This window comes from Ictidomys tridecemlineatus, chromosome 3 (genome assembly GCF_052094955.1).
Source record: "Ictidomys tridecemlineatus isolate mIctTri1 chromosome 3, mIctTri1.hap1, whole genome shotgun sequence".
Classification (NCBI taxonomy): Eukaryota; Metazoa; Chordata; class Mammalia; order Rodentia; family Sciuridae; genus Ictidomys; species Ictidomys tridecemlineatus.
Window position 1 is genome coordinate 198255358 of NC_135479.1, and position 25053 is coordinate 198280410.

A 25053-nucleotide genomic window follows, 5' to 3' on the forward strand; every position below is an offset into this window, starting at 1 on the left:
TCAAAAAGCCTTTAGAGATAAGAACTTTTAGAACTTCTCATCTCTGGGCAATTGGTATAAGCCTATTGCAAAATTATTTGCAGGTAAAAAAAAAAAAAAGTAAAAGATTACTTCATATTTGCTAGTGAAAGAATGGATGGCCATGTTGATCCTGGAGTTGCACACTCCTGCACACTCCTGTCCAAATTTAGCATCATTATCTCCAGGTGCCTGGGTTCCATTCAATTGGAACCATGTGAGATCTTCCAAGTGTGTTCCATGACACCATGCCTTTCTTCCTGACATCTATTGTTTGTTTGTTTGTTTGTTTCTAAACAAAGTCTTCTTTTCCATTTTGGCAGATAAATCAATCTTAAATAAGTCCTCCTCAAACATCATCTTAGAAAATATATTTTAAGTGAAAATTTATAGATTTTCCAATCACAAAATATCCTGTGTCCTTTTATGTCCATACCATTATCTAACTTCATTTATGGTAATTGTCATTACCATAACACAGGGGCACACAGAATTTTTTTAATTTTACCTTGTCTCCTGACCTATAAACTCTTCTCAAATATTAAGCCCTGAAAATGTATCTCCTGTGTCTTAATCACTCTAAATACCTCAGATGAGAAATAATTATATACCCATTGCTTCATAATCATTTTATGACTTTTCAAACTCAATGTACCTAGTATCTTCAGAGGCATTAGTATTCATTACCCCTTCATATTGTCCTGGGTATTTCATTTTTTTTTCATTTATCTCCCTAATGAGTATATGATACACAAGTGGTAATTTAGTGGATCATAATGACTTTCACTAATATAAAAGACAACTGTGTGTGTCATTATAATTTGCTTAGTTTTCTAAAATTCTTTAAAGTTACATACTTCAGTGAAATTCTATACTATGCCAATTCATAAGTAATTTATTGAGAAAATGTATAAAATGCTTCCCTTGAGTTCACAGTAATACGATATTTTATTTTGCAATATTTTATATACTTAACAAACATTTAAGAAATCAAAAGAAAATGATTTGAGAATGGAAGACTGTGTAGGGAAATTTGAAAACACTTTTTCCTTTAATAAATTCTTAAACTTGAAAGAAATGCTAGGTAATAGCATCAGATTAGCTACTTAAAGCAAATAACCCCACAGCAAAAGAAAACAAGAAAATGAAATCCTATTAGACAGTTCATCATTATTTTCTTCACTTATCTAGCTGCATATGGCTGGGTGTATAGTCTGTACTGTTGCTGTCTTCAAGACATGATGGAGCACTGGTGCAAAGAACCTCAATTCTAGATTAACAAGAGACATTTTAATAAAATGTTTTGTAATTTGAGAAATTGTCTTGACTTTGATGATACAAATTATTTTTATTTCAAATGTAATTATAACTTTGTAAATAATCATTCTTTAGATTTGATAATCTAAATTAATTACTGTTTAGATTGATAGGTTTTTTTAAAATCTTTTTAATTTAGGAAACAAAAAAAAAATCTGTGATATTGTGTTAAGTGCTGGGACTATAAAACTGTTGATCTATAACTTACTCTTTCCCCAAGAGAAAAAATACTGAATAAATAAATATACTGTTTATATGCATGCATGAGTATTTGTGTGTATATGTGTGTGTCCACAGAAAATTCCAAATCTGCATTAGGGATATTAAAAGAATAATCCTAAAACTATAAGAGTAGGTGGGGAGCTCATTTGATTGGATGGTGGAAACACATTCTGGACAAGGAAGAAATAGCATGTACAGAAGAATTGAACAGTGAAAACTCACTTGGTTCTTAGAGAAACTGAAAACTGAAAACAAAACAAAACAAAAAGAGTTGCACTGCGGAGAAAGAATAGAGTGACAAAAGATGAAGTTGATGAAGAAATAGTCTCCCAAGTCTTTCAATGGCATACTTAGGCAAATTATTATGTTTTAAATAATCTGAATGGGAGATTATAGGTAATGGGATTGTATTCTAGTGGAATGGGACAGCAAAAATGATAGGAAAAATCAGATGTCTAGTATTTCAGCTGCCGATGCTGATGATGGGAAATGATAAAGAAGGCAAAGTCAGTGAAAAGGAATTGAAGGCTTGCAGTGGTGCTAGTTACTCTTTACAGGCTTGTCAATAGAGCCCTGAAGATGAATGGAATGAGATGAGGTGAGAGCAGTGTGTAGGCTGCAGATCTCACATGTGCATACAATCTATTTTGTAGATTTTGAATTTTAATTGTTTCTGATTACAGAAGAGAAATTGGCAGGGTAGATCATGTAGAGTGTTTTACAAAAATTTTAATTTTATTTTAATATATTTGAAACTATTGTAGAGAGGGAGGAAACAGTCTTCTTGTTGCTGTGTAGAGTAAATACTAATTGGGCAAAAATATAAGGAAAATATATTTTCCTCATAAGGGAAATCAATGAGAAAATTGTTGAGTTGGCTCAGGGGAGAGGGAATGGCAGTTTGTCAGTGGGTGTGCTTGAAAAAGTTTACATTGATGAAATTAATAAAATTTGATAATATGTTTAGGAGTTGAGAACAATAGGAGACAAAATGTTTGCTAAAACTGAGCATTTGGTATGTTTATTAAGACAGGTAAGACTAGGCATTAAAGGTGGTTTGGGAGTAAATAAATAATTGAATTTTTATGGCAATTTTAAATTAGAGTCTTTTGGCTGGGAGCAGTGATACACCTGTAATTCTAGAGGCTCCAGAGGCTGAGTCAAAAGGATTGAAAGTTCCAGGCCAGCTTCAGTAAATTAGCAAGGTCCTGAACAACGTAGCAAGATTCTATCTCAAAATAAAAAGAATTGGGCATGTGATTAGGTGGTTAAGCACTACTGGAAGCAATCTCTGGTACCAAAAAAGAAAAAAAAAAAGTAAGGGTAAGCAAGTCTTTTGGGAGGGCAACAACACTGTTATACATAGTATTTAAAGCTCAGGGACCTACCTTCTCAAGGTTCTATGCACCATTACCTGTAGTATTTAAATTCAGAAAGCAAAATATCAATAAACCAGATGTTTTATTTCTGATTATTGTAATATACATAAAAAATTACACATATCATCAGCAAATAATGTGACAGATTTTACCAAATTGTATCCACCCATGAAACCAGCAGTTAGTCAAAAAATAGAACAGTGTAAGCTCCCAAAATTTCCATCTTTCTCCCTTATATTGTTTATCACCTCCCAATCACAACTACTATTATGACTTCAATGAACAACTGGATATTTTTGCTCAACATGTTGCTTGTGAAATTTCTCTAAATTAAACTATTTTTTACAAGCATAGGATTTTGTTTTATTTTTGATAATAAAGTATGGAATTTTTGAATTAAGCTAACATTTGATGAACACATATGGTAAGTAGAAGTGTTTATCTGATTTCATGTTTTTTGAGAAAATTAATTTTAGGAAGTTTATAAACCTGCATAAATGTATATTTTTACTGAGTTTTGTTTGAATGTATAAATATTCTTCACATAATAAATTAATATATGCACAAACATGCATTCATACCTGTCTATAAAATTTAATAGTTTAGCCAAGTGGAAGAACTCATTTAAATTTATAGAGATAAAGCAGGAAAATAAAATGCCCATTTTTTTTCCATACTGCTGCTTGCTTTGTCTATAATGAATACCAATGATAAAATTTAAACTTTTTCTAAAATTCACTTGCTTAAGGCAGCTATAAATCCAATATTGCATTTAGAAGTTGGAAAGCATTGATTTTCACCAAAAGAGGACACATTTAGTACTACTAAGGATTCCATTTGCCTTAATATAGTCTCAAAGAAAATGTACAGGGAAATTAAGGCATTCTAGCATGGAGAAACTTGAAGTAAAAATCAAGGGTAGAAATAAGTGTTTTATTGTGCATAAAGCTTATAATGAAAATTTTGTTAAACTTTGGTTTACTGAACACAGACTATATCAACATATCTCTCTTTATATCATTAAATAAGCTCAACAATTTTTGAAGGAAATGTTATTGTTATCATTTTATGTATCATTGAACAGTTAAAAGATGTAAGTTGTTCATACAGAGGCAAGAAATTTTGTAAAAAAAAAATATATGTCTGTTGGTCTTTCTGGAAATCAAAACACATGTATACAATGAAAGAAAGAATAAAATATAATTACATACCAATCACTATAATCTAATCAATAAATTTAGTTCTATTTAGTTTTAAAATTTAATTTATTAATAACAAATAATTCTCCAAATACTTGTGTATATGCTTTTATGTTTAATTATTTTTGTTTACCTCCCTCTTCTCCTTTTGTCTCTTCCTTCAAGGATAGGCAAGTGTAGGTGGGTGGACAGATAGGATAACTCTATTACATGAGCAATTAAAGTGAGGAGATAAAAATTGCTTATGAAGTAGTAATTAATGATCAACCTCTGGCTATAACAAAACTATCTAGTGGCAAATTCATTGTAGATGAGGAATAAGTTTATGATTAGTTGTCAGAAATAAAAACCAGAAGCTCAATTGTTTGTATTAGTCTATTTAAAATTTATAAAACCTTTTGTATGAAAAAATGAAGACACTTTACAAAGTATTAATATTGGGAGAGAAAGTAGAGGGAAAAGAGAATTTTTTGAAGAAAAATTGATTAGAGCTGCATATAATTGCTTTGGCTACAAAGTAATTATTAATGGAAAATTAAGTAGAGGAATTAGAAAGATGGAAATAAATATTATAGTCACATTACTTCAATAATTTTATTACTTAATAATTTAGAAATTTTGAGTCAATAAAAGTAGGATATGGAAATCTAATTTAAAATTTCAAGTTTCAAACACCCAAATGCATTTTAATGGTTAATGCATTATCAGAAAGTTCCATTCTTAAAAAGAAAATAAATAAATAAAACTTATTAAAGGAACTGCACTTAAAATCACTTTCTTACCTAAACTAACTTGAACATAGTCATGTTATAGTTGCTTTAAGTTAGTGATGACTACTCATGGAAAAATACTTATAAAACTAATAACATCAAATAATATAATTCACTTTACAGATCAATCTCAGTGAGTTACAGTAGTTAAAGGAAAACAACATTTTCCCACCCAACAGAGTCTTTAGTCATTCTAATATCAGTAAAATGAAGACCAAATCATATAAAAATATCTAAAATATATTTTAAGAAATCATCCTTTCAAAATATGAATCATTGTGAATATATTCCCTAACTGCATTGTTAGATATAATCAACTAAAATGAAGTTTTATAATTTAAAACCTTTGTTTTAGTATTATCCATTATGGTAGTTCAATGCTAATGGCTATTTAAGTAGGTTTTGTAAATAGAAAACTAAGCCAAACAAAATGATAAGGCTCTGGAGCATGACTTTTCTTATCATTTTATCTGAATTAAACCAGGCTATTCTTCAAGAGTAATTTTATATTTAAAACATTGAAGCTGTAAAAATAAATAAATAAACATATCTGTAAAATTGAATTTTAGTCCTCACCTAAGTCTAAGATTGATTAAGAAGAAAACAGGCTACTAATGTTTTATGCCCAGTTGCTTGTGAAATAAGGAATAATGTGTTAACAATAGAAAACATTCTGCTCCATTTCCATTCTTTTGTTCATCTAATGCGTCCATTTGCCTCAGATCTAAGCATTAGATAAGAAGTGTGATATATTCAAATTGAAGTATTTTTCAGTGAGATGAAGATCATCTTTTTGATCTCTGTAAATCATCATTAACTCATTGTGTGAAATAATATAAGCAAAAGAAGATTATAAAAGTACTACAGAAATTTCTCTTTAATAAAAAGTACTTGAGCCAGGCACAGTGGTGCACGCCTCTAATCCAGTGGCTCCAGAAGCTGATGCAGGAGAACCATGAGTTCAAAGCCAGCCTCAGCAAGGTGCTAAGCAACTCATTTGAAAACTTCTTAAAATAAAATACAAGATAGGGCTGGAGATGTGGCTCAGTGGTCCAGTGTCCCTAAATTCAATCTCTGGTACCAAAAACAACAACAACAATAAAGTACTTTTCAAATATTAGCTTGGTTCTCCCCATTACCATATAACATTTAGTTATTCATATATGCATTATTAATTCCATTTTAATTTGTTCTAATTAGTTTTGCAAGACAGTAGAATGCATTTTTTTCAGAGAGGGGTGGTACTGGGGATTGAATTCAGGGACACTCAACCACTGAGCCACATACCCAGTCCTATTTTGTATTTTATTTAGAGACAGGGTCTCACTGAGTTGCTTAGTGCCTGGCTTTTGCTGAGCTGGCTTTGAGCTCAAGATCCTCCTGCCTCAGCCCTGGAGCCTCTGGGATTACAAGCATGTGCCACCACACCCAGCAGTAGAATGCATTTTGATACATAATACATAAATGGAATATATTCTCATTCTTCTGGTTGTACATGATGTAGAATCACACCAGTTATGTAATTATATATGTACATAGGGTAATAAAGTTTGATGCATTGTACCGTTCTTCCTACCCCCATGGCCTTCTCCGGGTCCTTCCTTCACTCCTCTCTGCCTAATCCAAAATATCTCTATTTTTCCTTAGCCCTACCTTCTTATTGGGAACTAGCATTCATGTATCAGAGAAATCATTTGGCCTTTGGGTTTTGGGGATTGGTTTGTATCACTTAGCATGGTATTCTCAAGATCCATGCATTTACCTGCAAATGATATAATTTCATTCTTTTTTAAGGTTGAGTAATATCCTATTGAGTATATATAATTATGTAATATACACAATAGGATATTACATAATTTTAGAATATTACATATCACATAATATTACATAATTATATATATATATATAATCCACATTTTCTTTATCCATTCATCTGTTAAAGGGCATCTAATTTGTTTCTCCAGTTTACCTAGTTTGAATTGAGCTGCTATAAACATTGATGTGGCTGTATCACTCTACTATGCTGATTTTAAGTCCTTTGGGTATAAATCAAGGAGTGGGAAAGCTGGGTCAAATGACAGCTCCATTTCAAATTTTCTGAGGAATCTCCATACTGATTTCTATAATGGTTGCATTAGTTTGTAGTCCCACCAGCAATATGTAAATGTACCTCTTTACCCACATCCTCATGAAAATTTATTGTTGCTTGTATTCTTAATAATTTCTGTTCTGACTGGGGTGAAATAAATTCCTAGTGTAGTTTTGATTTGCATTTCTTTAATTGCTAGAGATGTTGAACATTTTTTTCCTACATTTATTATCAATTAGCCCATTTATTGATTGGGTTCTTATTTTGTTTTGTTTTGTTTTTTGGTGTTGATCTTTTTTAATTCTTTATATATCCTGGAGATTGTTGCTCTATCTGAGGCGCAAGTGGTGAAAATTTTCTCCCATTCTGTAGCTCTCTGTTCATGTTATTTATTATTTCCTTCTCTCAGAAGATACTTTTTAGTTTGAGTCCAACCCATTTATTGATTCTTGATTTTACTTCTTGCACTTTGGGAGTCTTGTTAAGGAAGTCAGTTCCTAAACTAAAAGATCACTTCAATAAAGAGATAGAGGCCGTTTTTGGTTTTTGAGGCCATTTTTTAATTAAAAAAAATGAAAAACATCTCATTCTTGTAAGGAGTGTTTCTCAATACTTAACATTACAAACCTGAAACTTTGTGTGCTACAGTATGATCTTAGTAAATTAAAACTTTGAAATATATAATCACTGGTAATAGAAACTAAAAAAATAAATTCAAAACAACATATTGCAGCATAATAAATTATATTTTTTTCTATTTAGTTATTTGTTGTCATTCCTGTCTGTGTATCTTGGTTGCAACAATACAGAACAACAAAGGAACATTGATACTATTTTTGCAGTACATGGAACGTGTCATTCAGAACACAATTTCATACCTTATTGCTTGGCATGGTCTTACAAGAATCTTTTGCAGACACTGGACTGCCTTCTAGTCTCATGGGATCCTTAGTAAGGAAAGGGATTATTTTAACCTTACAGTCAGAATACGTGATTAAAATCTAGAACATAAATGTAAGTTCTCCAAAAGGAAAAAAAAAAGGAAATGATGAGTGACTTATTAGGATAAATAAATAGATGCCTAAGGTCTTAAGAAGGAGGAAATAACAAAATAGCAAAGTCAGATTCATTCTGAGTGAACATTTTATATTTGTATTTTTCATTTATAGAGATCATTTAGGTAGTGACTTTTATCACACAATGGGGTAATAAATGGATTTGTCCACTAGTGATGGAATGATATGAAGAACTTTGATGAGAAGGAATAAAACTACTACCTTATGGAGGTCTATAAAGGAAATTGAATCCAGAGTCTTACACATGTAAGGCAATTACCTTACTATAAGCTGTATCCCCAGGCCTTTTTATTTTCAGACAGTGTACCATAAGTTGACAAGGCCTTGCCTCAAACATGTGAGACTTCCTGTCTCAGCCTCCAAAATAGCTGGAATCCCAGGCATGTACCAACAGCCCTGATGCAAACTTTTTAAAAACATAGAAAATTTTTAAGTCTAAAATTTTGATTTGAAAAAAAGATCATTGCTATTGGTGAAAGAAAATATGTATAAATTATTGACATAATTATTTTATCAAGAGTATGAAACAGGGGCTGGGGATGTGGCTCAAGCGGTAGGGAGCTCGCCTGGCATGTGTGCGGCCCGGGTTGGATCCTCAGCACCACATACCAACAAAGATGTTGTGTCCGCCAAAAACCAAAAAAAATAAAAAAACAAATATTAAAAAAAAATTTTCTCTCTCTCTCTCTCTCTCTCTCTCTCTCTCTCTCACTCTTAAAAAAAAGACTATGAAACAATCAAAATCATTTTTTTCAATAAAATCATGCTTTATGGCTATATTGAATAGACTTGGTTTGGATATAAAGATATTAAAATGCTTTTTCTTAGTTATTTAAATCCTTATCTGAGATTTTTCATAGGTTTCAATTACAAAAATAATATCATACAGATTTATAGACAATCTACTTATTTAGAAATACTGAATTATACAATTTTAAGATATCATTTTCAAACTATTCTCACTATATAGATAAGGTAAATTCGCTTGTATATACTTGCTTTCTCAAAAATGATATGGGACTTATATAATATGTATGTTTAGCATACTGTTTTCTAAGAAATGTGGAGAAAATATGGACACAATATAAGAATATGAAATGAAATAGTCAAAATCCAAGACTTGTTTAATTATTTTACCACTGCATTAACTTAGACACTACCAAACTAAAAAAAAAAAAAAAAAACATGCTTTTTTATGATTTAAATAAATTTATAATGTTGTTGTTCCTTCATCAAATTTTATAGAATTTAAAATGTGCATGATATTCTTCTCAGTGTAAAACAAAACAGTGCTTTTACTGAATGTTAGGTTTGACTTCTGTTCCAGTTTAAATTTTTTAAAATTATAATACACATTATTTTTCCAGAGAGAAAACTAGTGAAGTTCAGTATCTGTCGAGTAAAAATTTTGTTCACTTGAACAGAAACTGATATAAAAATTTTGAGGACTTTTTAGGTCTTGTTTTTTTTTGGTACCAAGAATTGAACCTGGGGACACTTAACCACTGAGCCACATTTCCAGGACTATGTCAATAATTTTTAAATGACTGATATTAACCATCTTGAAATGATTAGAAGACAATGAAGATTTTCAGTCAAAAAATGTCTGCATCTCTATTAAACTACCTTTAGGTGATAGAACTATGTCTTCTTCTCAGATGCTCACTTACACTTACACTGTATTGATAATAACTGAGAAAAAAAGGGAATCTTATGTGTTCAGGCCTATAATCCCAGTAATTGTACAGTAGTTCCACTTTATCTGTGGGGTACATGTTCCAAGACCCCCAGTATATACCTGAAACTCTAGGCAGTTAATAACTCAATTTATACTGTTAGTCCTATGTATACATATCTAAGATAAAATGTAATTCATAACTGTGACACAGTAAGAAATGGATGATAACAACTAATAATAAAAAGAGAACAACTTACTGTCATAAAATTTATGTAAAAATATTTATTTTCTCCTATGCCCTTACAACTCTCTAGTCTATGGAAATATACAGCACTAACAATTTATGAGTAAAAAAAAATTAGAAAAGAATGATTATGGATCTGATTTCAATACCATTATTTTCATGCTCATTCTATCTAAATAACTCATAGCAAAGGACTTCACAGAATAGTAAATTTTAACTTTAAACTATAATTAATAAACATAGACTTTAAACTTTTATATTACTTTGATTCAACACAAAAGATTATAGCAATTTCATTAAAATACTAGAAGAACACATTTTAAATTTAGATTTAAATGAATAAATATTACCTTGTTATCTATGTTTATTAACACAATTATAGTGGTACTTTATTGAAAGTATTACAAAATGTTACTTATCACATTTAAATTACATAAAACTATTCTGCTGTTCTTAGCAGTGTCAATGAGTACGTTTGGCTCTTCATACAAAAACAAATAATGCATTTTTTTTTTCATACAAGGACAAGCAAAAACTATAGGATTGTAATAGGAAAACAAGATATAATTAATCTGTTTCACCCAGCCATGTTAGCAAAAGCCAGCTTCAAAGCTTTTACATGTTGGGAGGGTAGAATTGAAACAAAATTGCCATCTCCACAGGAGAAAATTAGCTGTCCACAAGATACTTTTCAGTTTCAAGCTACAACATGAGATAAGGAGGAGCTGAATACAGGAAAACCTCAAGAGGCAGTATTGAGGATGGCCAAGGAGACCCCTGCAGCAGCTGTGCTCAGAAAAATCTGGAGGAGTCCCATCTGCTGAAAACAGTGGCAATATCTATGCTTCTTTCTTTCAAATAATAGAAAATGGGAGTGCAGACTGACTTAAGACACTTGTCTCTGTATTGTTTGCAAACACAAAGAAGTAATAAAAATTAACTAGTCAAAGAAATAACCAAGGTCACTCAGAGTTTTCTTAAAAATATTCTGTGGGTCAAGGTAGAGACAAAATGAGTGTGAATATCTCTGTATTGATCTCTACTAAGAGAAAGATATCAACAATTTACAGATCCCAGTGGAAATCAACAGACTCCATAAAACTTAGCATAAAACTTAGCATTGCTAATTTTAAAAAAATATTACAAAACTTTTTTGTGACTATAAAACACACAACAAAGAGCCTTATCAAAAATTTGTTTAAAATATTTTTTTAAAATTCCAAATAGATAAATGGTAAAAATATGTGAATATTTTGCAAAAAAATCAAGCAAATTAATGTTGACCTGCAACATTAATAATTCATCAACACAAACTTGAATTATAAAAAAAAATCAGTGAAACATAGAGCTTGTTCTTCAAAAATAAACAAAAGAGATTAAAAGTAAAAGGAACAAAACTCAAATAAAATCAGAGATGATAAGGGAGACCTTACAACCAATGTCTAGGAACATAATCTCATTAAGTATTAGTCTTAACAATTTTAGATTAACCAATTTGACAACCTAGAATAAATGGACAAATTCCTAAGCACATACACTTTACCAAGATTAAATCATGAATAAATAAAAAAACTTAAACAAGCTAATAACACATAGCAAGATTTAATTAATAATAAAAAGCATCTAATCAAACAAAAGCCCAGGTACAGATGGCTTTACTACTGAGCTCTTCCAAACACTTAAAGAAGAACTTGAAGATGAAAAAAAATTATTTTCAATTTATTATAAAAATAAAAGACAAAGGAATTCCTCCAGATAAATTCTATGAGGGACGTGTTATCCATATAGATACATAACAACAACAAAAGAAAACTACGTGTTAATATCATTGATGGACATGGATACAAAATTCTAAACAAAATTATAGAAAAACGAATAGAAAGTCAATCAGAAGATTATTCACTACAATCAACTTGTATCATACTAGGGATATAAGGACTGTTGCATATATGCAAATAAGCAAATATGATATACTTCATCAACTGAAGTACAAAAATCATATGCCCATCTCAACACCTGCAGAAAAGGCATTTATTAAATTTCAAGATTCCCTTCATTATAAAAATGCTGGATGAAAAAGGAATAGAAGGAACATCTCTCAAACTAGGGAAGGCCATTTAGAGCAATCCAACAGCTAATACACTAAGTGGAGCAAATTTGACATCTTTCTCTTAAATTCTGGAAAAAGACAAGGATGCCTACTCTTCATCATTTTTCATTCAACACCGTGCTAGAAGTCTTTGCCAGAGCATTCAGGCAAAAACAAAAACAAAAAAAGAAAAAGAAAAAAGAAAAAGAAAAGAAAGAAAAAGACACATGAATTGAAAAATAAGAACCGAAAGTCAAACTGGCATTTTTTGATGATTACATGAACTTATATGTAAAAAAAACCTGAAGTCTCTACCAAAATACTTCTATAACTAATAAATGAATAATTTGGTGTAGTTGCTGGTCATAAATTTTAGAACACAAAAATCAGTGGCATTGATATATGCCAACAGTAAGTCATCTGAAATTGAGATAAGAAAATTGATCCCATTTACAATAGCTATTTAAAAACCTGGGGATAAATTTCACAAAAAGATGTGAAAGATTCTTATAAAAAAGTTTTAAAATACTGTGGAAATTTAGAAGGAGAGCATTAATTGAAAACCATTGTTCATGAATTGGAACTCTGTAATTTCAAAAATACCTTTATGAAAAATAAGGAAGTAAATCAAATGAAATTTTTTAAAATTTCAGTAGTTACCAGGAAAGAGGATGCAGTTTATTTATTTGTTTTTGTGTTGGAAGTTAAAGACAAAAGTACTGCTATAATAGTATTTAAGCAACAATTTGTATATTTGTAGATTACCAATTAAGACTTGCATGCATAAGTGGACCACTGTTACAATACTGTTATTTTGAACAGAGCTCTCTGATGATCATACATTCTATTTAATGTAAAACCTTCTTAGTCTCCTGATAATAATGAGGATTTTTCTCAATTTCTGAGTTAGGAAGTAATATATTTATGTACTGATCATAATACTTAGACACTCGAGAGAATAGTTATGAAATTAATGAATATCCTTTTCATGAAGATATTGGTGCCTCAAGAATACTGGTATATTCTAGAGCAAATTAATTAGTCATAAATATGGGAAAAAAGATATACATACGTATTTTTTGCAATAGGTTAGAGTAATCAAAAGTTGTCTCATGTTTGACAGAGCTATCACATACCTACTTGGAAATTACTCTAAATTGTATTAAAATTTTACTCAATACTTTTAAAATAATGGTCTTGGGAAATTATGTTGGAGCAATAAAAAGTAACAAGGTCTATTTTCAGTTGTGCCTTTAAAAAGTATAACTCTAATTATATACAAAATAATTTGCACAAAAATAGTGGATTTAAAAAAATAGATGCAGACTGTTCAGGTAGTGTATTATTTTATTTTCTTATTATTTATACTACTAATAAGTAGAGTTCTTAAGTTATAGAAGGTCCTCAAGTTTGACAAAGAAATAACCTAAACTTGGAAGAGCTGGATATCTTATTGAGATTGATGGATGTTGGCCCACGGTGTTCTTCTTTTTGACAGCTGTGACCTTCTATTTCTCAGACCTTAAGTCAGAAACTAATGGGAAGTCCTTAGTGACTTGAAATAATGAAAGCTGATTTATTTAGCCTTGATCTGGGTAAGACACAGAATGTCCAGCAAAGTGACCCTAAGGGCAAGGAATAAACTGGTAATTAAAGTGTAAAAAGAATAAAAGCCAGAAAGTCTCTGAAGATTTATCTATCTTTCTGTAATCATAGGATCAGAAAAAAAAATGCAATTTAGAAAATTGACTTTGTTCCTGTATTTTTTCATTCATGTACCTTTTATTGTTGTTCTTAGTTTTTGTAAAGCTTGTTTTATGTCAGTATGACTCCATCATTTACTAAAATGCTTACAGAGCACATATGATAACTCTTGATAATAATTATAGAAATAGTTTAAAGGGAAATATAAGTGAAACCTGACAAATGTGAAAGTGTGAGATTTCAGGTGAAGCTAAACATGAAATGAGACACAAATACTTTTTTTTCTGTTTATATATCACAGACATGAAAAGGATCACAAAAATCACATGTTCCAATAATACTGTTGTGTGACTATTTAAATATTACAATTTACAATGTCCATCTTTGATTTCAGTGCACAAAGGGTTATCCAACAAGTTAAAAGGGGATTTATATTGATTTCACAGATTACATTTATAGGCACATTTATAAATATCATTATATCACTTCTTACATTTCATCTGCTTAATATCTTAAGGTTTATTTAATGAACAGATAAATAAAAGAACAACTGAAAATTAGGCCCTCTCTCCCAGTTCTTGCCTTATAGTAGTGGTTCAGTTGATAACAGATCACTAGATAGTGTCAAACCCATGTTTGCTACTCTGACCTGAAGTTAAATGATGAGGAAATGAAGAACCTTAGGGAGTTTTCCAATCCTTCTGAGTCTGCAACTTCTCCTATGCTGCCTTATAACTGCACTCACATCCCCTGGCAAACAGCCTTTAGTTGGTGCTCTATGAGACTTGTAGAAGATAAAATTTCTGCTGGTTACTGTTTCCCCACAATTTTACCTTGTTTTCGAAGCTCCTAATCTCCAGGTCATGCCCATGATTCACTAAAATCCCTCAGGAGTATGTGTGGGTGGGAGGGTAGTTAAGAATAATGTGTTCATTAAGAAAGAATCTCTCCTCTAGAATTTTAGTATGTAGGGTCTTTGTTGTTCTCCAAGTGTTCAAAATAATAAAAAAAAAAACCATGAATTTAAAATTTGTATGGGATTTTCTATTAACAGAAAGGAACTATTGAACTAATATGATATTGTCATCTTACATAATAATGCATAATAATGACCAATTTCTAAAAAAAAAAGATTTAAAGAAAACAAAATTTGGTTAATTTTTAAAAAGTCTGACATTGCATTTTAGCTAAAATGGATACATTTATTAAGTTTACATGGATTGTGAACAGTGATACATTGTAACTTTTATCAAATTCATTCATTAGTTATTATTTTTTCTTTTTTTAATCTTAATTTTCATTTTGATTGATTTTTTTTTAGTTATGACTCTAAAGGTTTGGGATAAAATTCTTATATTTGTAAACTGAAAGTAAATTTTTATCTTAAAAATTTATTAAAGTTTAAAAATTGGCATTAAATTTAACAAACTTCTTAAATAAAGCAGGTATTTAGAAATATTTTTTCTTTGCTGACACTTATGTCACTTCCTTGGGAATTTTGGTTTTGTACTTTTTCCAACCCCTCACATTATTGGTGTTTTGACCTATATTCTAAAATGGAAATTTGTCATTTATTTGATCAAACATTAGTCTTTAATTTCATAAAAATTGAGAAATGACTTTTGCTGTTCTCTATTATGTTCTATTAATAGGGGTTTTAATGAAAATGTAATGAAAGTTTAATAGTAATACAATTCTAGATTGAAACTTTATCTGAATCATTTCAAGATATTCTGGTATCATCTTATGAATTCCATTCTTAAAAACATGCTATTTAAATGTTGACCCTCTGTAGATAATATGTCAGTTTCTAGGTGATATAAGACAATTTCTATCCTACAATAAAAAAATAGATTGGGTAGCTCATAAGCAAGAACAATTTCATTCTTTTAGTTTGGGAGGCTCAACATCTAAAATAAAGATGTCAGCACTTTTGAGTTCTGGAGAGGACAATATTCTACTACTAAGTAGTAGAAGTCCCTTTGTGTCCTTACATAGTAGAAAATTGCTCCCTAGTTCCCTACCTCGTCCTATAGGCAATGATTCCACTAATGAAGACTCCAGCCTCATGTTCTTATTACCTCCCAAAGCCCTTCCTTCAAATGCCATCACATTGGAGTGAGGATTCAACATATGAATTTTGAGAAGAAACTGACACTCAATCCTTTGAACTTTCTCATCTGTGGTATTTTGAAATTTACATATGATTAGAAAATATTTTTAATGCTCTAGTATAAAAATAGAATTCCTGATTCTTTAAATTTTTAATCACTTTTTGAAAATTTGCAGTTATCATCTCCTCATATAATTTTTATCTTCTTATGATTCCAATTAATCCCATGTTAAAATTTCTGACTTTATTCAATTTACTACTTAAAAAAATATATTTTGCAATTTTCTCTTTCTCCTAATCCTAAACATTATTTGTTCGCTTACTACTCTGCCTTCATCTATGATTTTTGTGTTCCATAATCCATGAATTTATCAGTATGTTTAATAGCTTCAACTTTCTTCAATTTATTTACTTTTTTATTTATTTACAATGATGTTCATTCTTCCTGAGTAATAGCTAATAATTTTTAGAACTGTCAAGGTAGTTTAGGGACTGTGATGATTTATTTTTCATATCAACCTGACTGGGCCACAGGAAGCCCACATACCTTACTAAACTAGAATTATTTCCAAGTGTATCTATGAAGGTGTTTCAAAAAGTCATCTGTGAAGAAGTGAGCATTTTGATCAGTAGACTGAATAAAGCATATGTGTGTGCATGTCCTCCCATTTACTGAAGACTTGAGGAGAACCAAAAGGTAGAAGAAGGATGTATCTGTTCTTCCTGTGCCCAACTGCTTGACATGATACATTAACCTTCTGTTCTCTTGTGTTCCTGACCTTTAGGCTCACACTGGAATCTGTATCATCATTTCTTCTATTTTCAGGCCTTTAAAATATCTCTCTTGTTGTAGACTATAAAGTGTAAACTGAGATGTTGGAGTTGCCTATCCAGCCTCCATAGTCATAAGCGAATGCCTCATAATTCTCACACACACACACACACACACACACACACACACAGCCTCATGAGTTTAAAAAAATGTTTCTATTTTCTGTGGAGACAAAATTTAATAAAAAATAACATTATATATCATAATTATCTATTCAACTACTTGTGGTCAGTGTTCTACATCTTCCAGATATGCATAAAAAAATCTATAAAGACTTTTGTCACTTTCAGACAGTCAATGAGAAAGGATTAATAAGAGTTATTCAAAATCTCTTCTCAGCTGTCTTACTGGATTCCAATGCATGTTTTATTTTCGGCATTGGCAAACTAATCAATGCCCCTCTTTCACCAAACTGATTTCAGTCATGTTTTTTGAAGTTTTAATTGAATCATTTTTAGAATATAAACAGGTAGTGCTGAGGGCCATTACCAAGTAGGAATGACGCATCGAAATTTCCTTGCCAAGCATCATATGAGAGCCTTAATCCAATAGTGAATTAATCCCCTGAGAGGGGTTAACTGAGTGGTAAACTGAAGGCAGGCAGGGTGTGTGGCTGGAGAAGGTGGATCATTGGGGGTGTATTTTTGGAGTATATATTTTGTATCTGTGAGTGGAGCCTCTCTGTGCTTCCTGGTCATCATGTGAGCCACTTCTCTCTGTCTCAACTCTTCCAACATGCTGTTCAGCTTCACCTTGACCCCAAGGAATGGAGTCAGCTCCCTGTGGGCGGAGACCTCTGAAACCATAAGCTCTGAAATAAATTTTCCCTCTACTAAAATTGTACTGGTCAGTCTTTTAGTCACAGCAGCTAAAAAGCTGACTAAACAATGTCTTGTAGTGGCTAGACTGATGAGCAGATACATGAAGTAATTTTATTTAGGTCATATATTTGGGACTATGTTTATGATTAACTGTTGACATTTTTCCCTGGTGGTTTCTGCATGTGGTTATCCATGATTTTGACAGAATAGCAACTGGATTCCACAAAATGAAGCTTACTATACCCTCAGAGGTCTGACCTCAAAAATCCCTCTTCTGATTTATTATATTGATTAGAACTAGCCATAGGAAGATGTATATTTGACAGGTAGAAACAAACTATATCTCTTGAAATGATATGAAGATGTACACCAAGGACAAGGATATGTTCTTGGGTCAATTTCTTGGGGGACTAATACGCAAAACCCCAAACACTTTCCAACAACTATTCATCTGGTTTCACTTTGTGAAAATTAATTGGTCAAATGTCATAAAATACATTTAAGAGTATTTTATATATATTGTACATCATATTAGCATTTGAGACTTTGATATAAAAGTCAAAGATTGGAAGTAAAAGTTTTAAAAAATAATGCATGTATGTATGAATATAATCATAGCTGTTTCTGTTACTTTCAGGATTAAAAATTATTTTCAAATAAAATAATACAGCTTGAGTTATTAATATTAATATTTTAATTTAATAGAAATCTTCAAAGTCTAAAGTGAACTTCTAAAATATCATGAACATAGCAATTGTTTCAGTAGGTAAAAAAAACCCAAATTTTTCTTTCTTTATATGTCTATTTAATATCAAATTTTCTTTTAATGTTTTTATAAAGCTTTTAAAATATTGTTCTTTATGATTTTATGAGACTGTAAAGATACATTTATAAGTTGTCTTGCCTTTCTTACATTTTTCATGATGAAATAATTTTAGTAGGCTCTGACTAAATTAATAGACCATAAACATTAGGGCGACTGACCAACTGAAGAATCCTTACCACTTTACTTAGTAGATTTAGTTACTAGAATTATGTGCTTAAATCACTACATTTTGCTGGTTCATAAACCATAAGACATTGATTCTATTCAATATTTTTCTTGGCCATAAACTAAGTTTCCAAGGGATAAGTATACATTTGAATTATATCTGCTCTATGAATATTGTTTTATGTAAGCACAATCTTAGAAAATTGCCAATAAATTTTTATTTCTAAACAAAGCACACAGATATGCCTATTTGGAACAATAGTAATGCTCTTAAATTTCTATACTTCTTGAAATAAAATGACAAAAGCATAATTGATTTGTATTTTGCAAATAAGGTCATATTTAGGTAAATGCCTTAATTCATGGTTTGTAAAGAATTGTTGTAAAATGATTCTCAACACTGATGAACTTTAATGCAAAAATCTAAGCTCTTGCTTTTTAGAAAGTTCACTCCTCTAATGTGTTTCCTGACTTCCATTTTGCGTTCAGTCCAGTATTCTGTGCCACAAGAATGTGACTTGCTTTGTACAGTCTCAGTATTAAGATCTGTTGAAGCATGACTGGACTATAATTGCTGACCACGAATAGATTTCAGAGGAACCATGAACTTAGATGGAAAGAGAATTTCAACTCACCAATCCCTAATTGAAGTTTTATATTTACTAAATAAAGATAGACAACACTTTATAAACTATTAAGATTCACCTGTTACCAAAATTAATTACATGAATTTTTAACTAAATTTATATTTCTTCCAATTTTTTCAAAGTCGTAAATTAGACACTATGAAATTTTCATAGGTTTCAGGATCTGCTACTGCTCAGATATCCTTATTTAATATTAACCAAGAAATGCACATCCTGATTTAATTTTAACTAGAATTCACATAAATTGTTATGTTTTTAAAATATTATGTAACTGATTCCCTATTAAAGTTACTTTATATTATTAATTCATAAATCTGATATACAAAAACATATAAATCAGAAATTATTAAGAATTTCTATAATTCTTAGCATTGTATGATATTTATCAATTTCCTCTTTTACCATCCATTTCAGATTTCTCACTTGGGCTCCTTAAATACCATATCTGGTAGTGTTACCCAGATTTTTATTTGCAGGTCATCTTATCTTCCACAGGTCATATTTGCTGCAATTTCATTTTAAATACGATTTAATATGAGAGCATATCCAGTCCATAAACAAATTCCATGAGATATTTTTTTCAAATATATCCAGAGACTCAGCTTTTTTACTAATCCTGTGTTTTCTGGTATGTTGCATTTTCTTGTATAGTGGCCAAGCACTCTTAGATAAGTTATGTCATCCATTGTAAATTACAGTTTACTATTTACATAGCTATTCAGTCAGGTACTTGGGAGGATTAAGTTCCGTGTAGCAGTGTCATGGCTGAATGCCTCATTTTCTTCTTGGTTGTCAGAGGGAAGCCAGTATCATTTTCCAATGGTGACCTGCTTTTCTTGATTTGTGATCCCTTCATCATCAAATCAGCACCATGACCTCAAACTTACATGCTTGAAATGGCTTTCATTTCCTCACTTTTAAACAAACAGAGAAAATAAACTAGCAATTCTGTGTTTTGAGAGAACCTATTTAGTTAATTTCCCTATTGAGAATTTGTTAACCATAGTCAACTGTCTTAGTTGTAATTGCAACTACAAATCCCTTTGTCAATGTAACACTAAAATCATGGGCTCATATATACAGAGTCCTGTAAATTATGATTGGAACTATTTAGGTAGCCATTGTAGAATTTTTTCTACCAAAAGTAGAAAATACTTTAGAAGGAAGATGTATAAGCATTCTATTGCTACCTAACAACATTGCTACATGCTTAACACACATTTATTCTACAAATTGAGGGTGAACAGTTCAGAACTTTGTCAAAATCTTTGTCAGAATCTTTGTCAAAAATAAAATCAACTAGTCCATTAGATCTGGATTCTAACTTGGAAATTTGACTAAAGAAGATTATATATATCATGTCCATTTTATGTTGATATAATTGAGTTCATTATGGTTGTGGGGAGAAAAAATTAATTTTATTAGCTTTAAGATTAAGATTGTTATTTGTAAACAATAACAAATTAGAAGGCTTAGTTTCCAGAGCTTATTTATCTATTTATTTATTTATTTATTTATTTATTTATTTATTTATTTATTGTCTCTTGGGTACTTTCAAAATAACTATTTGCCTCACAGGCCAATGAGAAAAAGTCTTTTCCTACAATGAGCATTGCAATCTTAGGTACTGGAATATTGCACATGTCATATTTATCTTCTATCATTTTTGTCTTATCCTATTAGCTGAACTCAAGTCACTGACCAGTCCCATTAAAGAAAGGAAATTACACAAAGCACTTAAGGCTAGGAGGGAGAGATCAGGGAGGAGTCATCTAAAATGTTTTCATGGCAGAGAAATTTTGATAACAAAATAAAAATTGGGAGGAACCTTTGGATGTGGAAGTAGAGAGAGGCAGGGTAGGGAAAGAGAGGGAGGTGTGTGTTGATATGAGGGGACAACTTGATACTTATTCATTTGAACTGATATGGGAACTCCTTGAGCTGCTTGATCTAACATTCAGTGGACTCCATGTTGGGTTTGTGTGTTTGTACTGTAGTTTGAGTTTGGTTGCTGTCACTAGCAACCTCCACTGATAGGGGTTATGATCTTATACCAATAAATATGAATTTTTAAACATATCTGAACAGTTAATATTAGCTATTAAATTATAATTCTTTTTTTAGAGAGAGAGAGAGAGAGAGAATTTTTTTTAATATTTATTTTTTAGTTTTCGGCGGACACAACATCTTTGTTTGTATGTGGTGCTGAGGATTGAACCCAGGCCGCATGCAAGCCAGGCGAGAGCGCTACCGCTTGAGCCACATCCCCAGCCCAAATTATAGTTCTTAAACAGAAATAAAAATAAACACAAGTACTAGATTGAATTGCCATATAAAAATAATAGAAGATTATTTCAGCTAAAAATTATCTTTATTATCTCTCCATTCAAAAAGTCATTTCACAAATTTTATTTTTTTTCCATAATAAAGTATATATAAATTGTAATTGAGCCAATAAAATTGTTAAATGCATTTTTATGAAAATAATATTATTTCTGAAACTGAAGGTAAATCATGGATATGATTATGATTTAAGAAATAAAACAAAAGTGAAACTTCAAATTATTACATTATAAGTGATACCTCAGATGGAAAAAGAAAGAGAATGCTCAGTTTTCTTAAGGCATCAAATGCCTAGGTTGGATGTGAAAATTTAAAAAAAAATAATAATAATGAATCAGGAGCAAAAGATCTCAATGGTAATGCTCCAAATTATCAAGATTTTTGCTTACTACATTAAGGAAGTAATTTCTGAAGTAGTTAGGAAATATATAGAATTGCTTTTTAAGAGTTTACAAATCATATTTATATGTATCCTACGTGTCAACAATGTAAAATGATTAATCTTGATTGATAGCTAGAACATGGGTAAGTCGATTATGAGTTTCATGAATTAGATTAAATGAATAATGAAAATATGAAAAAGGCAAGGAGCTCCAGCTTTGATATTTTCTGGCTGATATTTGGAAATTATCAATATGTAGATTATAGCTAAATCCAAATAAATTAATATCATTTTGAAGTGAGAGATGGCGTTTATTGGATCCCAGTGAAAATTACAAAGTAATTATCAATAAGTGAAAAGAACATGAAGATAGTTGAGTGTAGGTGGCCAAAAGAGTTTTGGGAAGGAAGCTGTCATCAGTATGTCAAATTGATCGTAAGAAAAAAAAAACACTTTAAATAATAAAAAGTTATCAAATCCTACATTGCACAGTAAATAAATTACTTTTACAAAGACATCTTTGGAAAAGAAATTTGAAGATAAAAAGCATGGTGTAGTCGTTGAAAAATAAATATGAAGAATTTACCTTCAGTTTGACATTATTAGTCTTGATATCAAGTATCATGAGGTGATTAGGTGGAGAGAGAGGTAGACAGAATATTGTCTTGGAGGCAGGGCAAGAGGAGAGTGATCATAGGAAATAACAAGCCTTAAGTAAAAAGGACTGAGAAACATCTTTTCTTTTAGTCTTTTGCTTAAATAATTGCTAAGACCTTGTATTGGATGTGTTGTCTGCAGAAGAGAAACATCAGTGTCAATTAGGAATGCCAGGACTTTCCCCAGATCTTCTGAATCAGAATTCATGGTTTAACAGCAGCACCCTGTGAAACTTTACTCTAGACTGCCCTGGTGCACAGACATATGGCTCAACACTTAAAAAGAGAAACTTTCTACCAAAGCTTGTGACAAGTTAGTGCTCAATTTACAGTCTGGAGCACATCAATGTCATACATCTTTTACACTAATGCCACTCATTTTCAAGAAAACCATCTTCTTGTAAAGAGTAAGTACTTCACTGTAGACAACTGATATGAGATATACCTGATTATTGTCCTTACGTAAACAATTTCTGACTATCTTAATTCTGAAATGTGTTCATAGCTAATTAGTTTTCAATAGAGGAAAACAAAACTCAAGAGGGGAAATGTAGCTAAAATTTGCCATTAGAGTGTTCATTAAGCGTATCATGAAGAGCGGCAGCTAAGAGGCTCTGATTTCCTCGTGGGTAGAACTAATAGACATCCAAATATTTCCTAAAGAATAGGTCTCCAATCTCCCAAACCATACCCAATGTTAATATATATGATTGAAAACAATTTACTAATCATGAAGCCCATGCCCCCCCCCCAAATTCTATAGCAATACTATCAACTTTAAGGTATGTAGGTTGAAATGAAGGTTCTGATTTGCTGAATCTGTAGCACCACCAACACTAAGAGTTTTCTAGTTCTCAGGTTACATTAATGCTGCTAGAGCAGCCTTTATTTGATTGACTTGTTTGCATTTGTGCATCTGCTGTGTCACTTGTAACTAAGTTTTCTTCATGGAGTTGCTTGTCCCAAACATAAATGTTTTTGTAAGACTCCTTTGCAAGACTCCTTTAAACAACAGTTGAATAGTGATATAGAGTGACTATTTATGTGTGGCTAAGGAACTCATTTGTTCAGGTAGCTTACAAATTAGGATTCATATTCTTTGCAACTTTCCTGAAAGCAAATCTGCTCTGGAACTACCTGGATTGAGTACTGTGGGAGCAGGCGCACACAATTTCTACACTGAAATAAAAACCAATGCTTCAGATCAAGATGACTAAGTCCAAATTGCCCAGAGACTTTTACATTTTACTGAAACATCAGACACAGTTAAAGAGAAAAAAATAAATATCAAATAACCTTCTATTTCATTTATGTTGCAAATAACTTACATTTATAAGAATCATTTGTCTGTTAAAAAAGATAGAGTGCTGCTTAAACCTTCACAAGCAAAGCACAGTGAAATAGAGACTGTTATTGTGTTGATGAAATGTCCCTTATCAGAACATATTCACATTCCACAGTTCTGTAAATAAGTCTGCATTGTTAAAGATAAAGAAAAAAACTATTACTTCAGGCAGCCCTCTAACGGGCTGTTTGACAGAAATAAATAATACCAAAAAGAAAGTAAATAAATAAATAAAAGTACAGTATGCTAAATATAGACTCTTAAGTACTCTAAAGTTACACTAAAAATTAGAATTGGCACTCATGAGTATTGGGCAAGATGAAAAGATCCTGATTGAATCTGAATGACTCTGCTTTCTCATCATATCATGTAAGACACATAATTTCTGAGTCTGTTTGCTCCTTTAAAAAATTAGAGTAAAGATTATGTTTCTCTTCCCTATGAAATGATGAAGATTTAATTAAAAATAAAAAGGATAGTTGCTGCAAATTACAGATCATTATATAAATGAAAAGAATTTACGATATAATATTTGAAACTGAGGAAATAAAGTAATTCCTATTATCAATGCAAACTAATTAAAAATTCTACATAAAAATAAATTCTGAATGATCATGAGTCAACATACAGATTTTTTTTTAAAAAAATATGCATTTGTTGGCTTATGGATTGATATATTTTATAATAAAATCTAAAATTAAGTCTATAATAAAATCTAAACATCAAGCCAAATTCAGATTTTTCTCTTCAAATTCATTAAAAATATTGCCATGTTTTGTCATTTTCTATTAATGTTTTAGCAATCAATTAACACTGTATATTCCTCTATACATTATTACAGTGTAATCTAACTTTTTAGTAAAATGTAAAACTTTAAAATATCTTAAGAAAAAAATATGGTTTAAAATTATTTTAATTGGAGAAACAATTTTGATGGATAGTAATCATATATCTTCAACCTTATGACTACATAATGGAATCACATGGACTAGAATAGAGAAAAAAAAGAAATCTTTATTAATAAATTTAGCATTTAATTTTATGGATCTTTACATAATGTAAAACAACAAAATTTTCTTATGTGCATTAAACAGACGGGGCAAAATGAAACAAATATTTTTTTTTTAATTTGAAATAA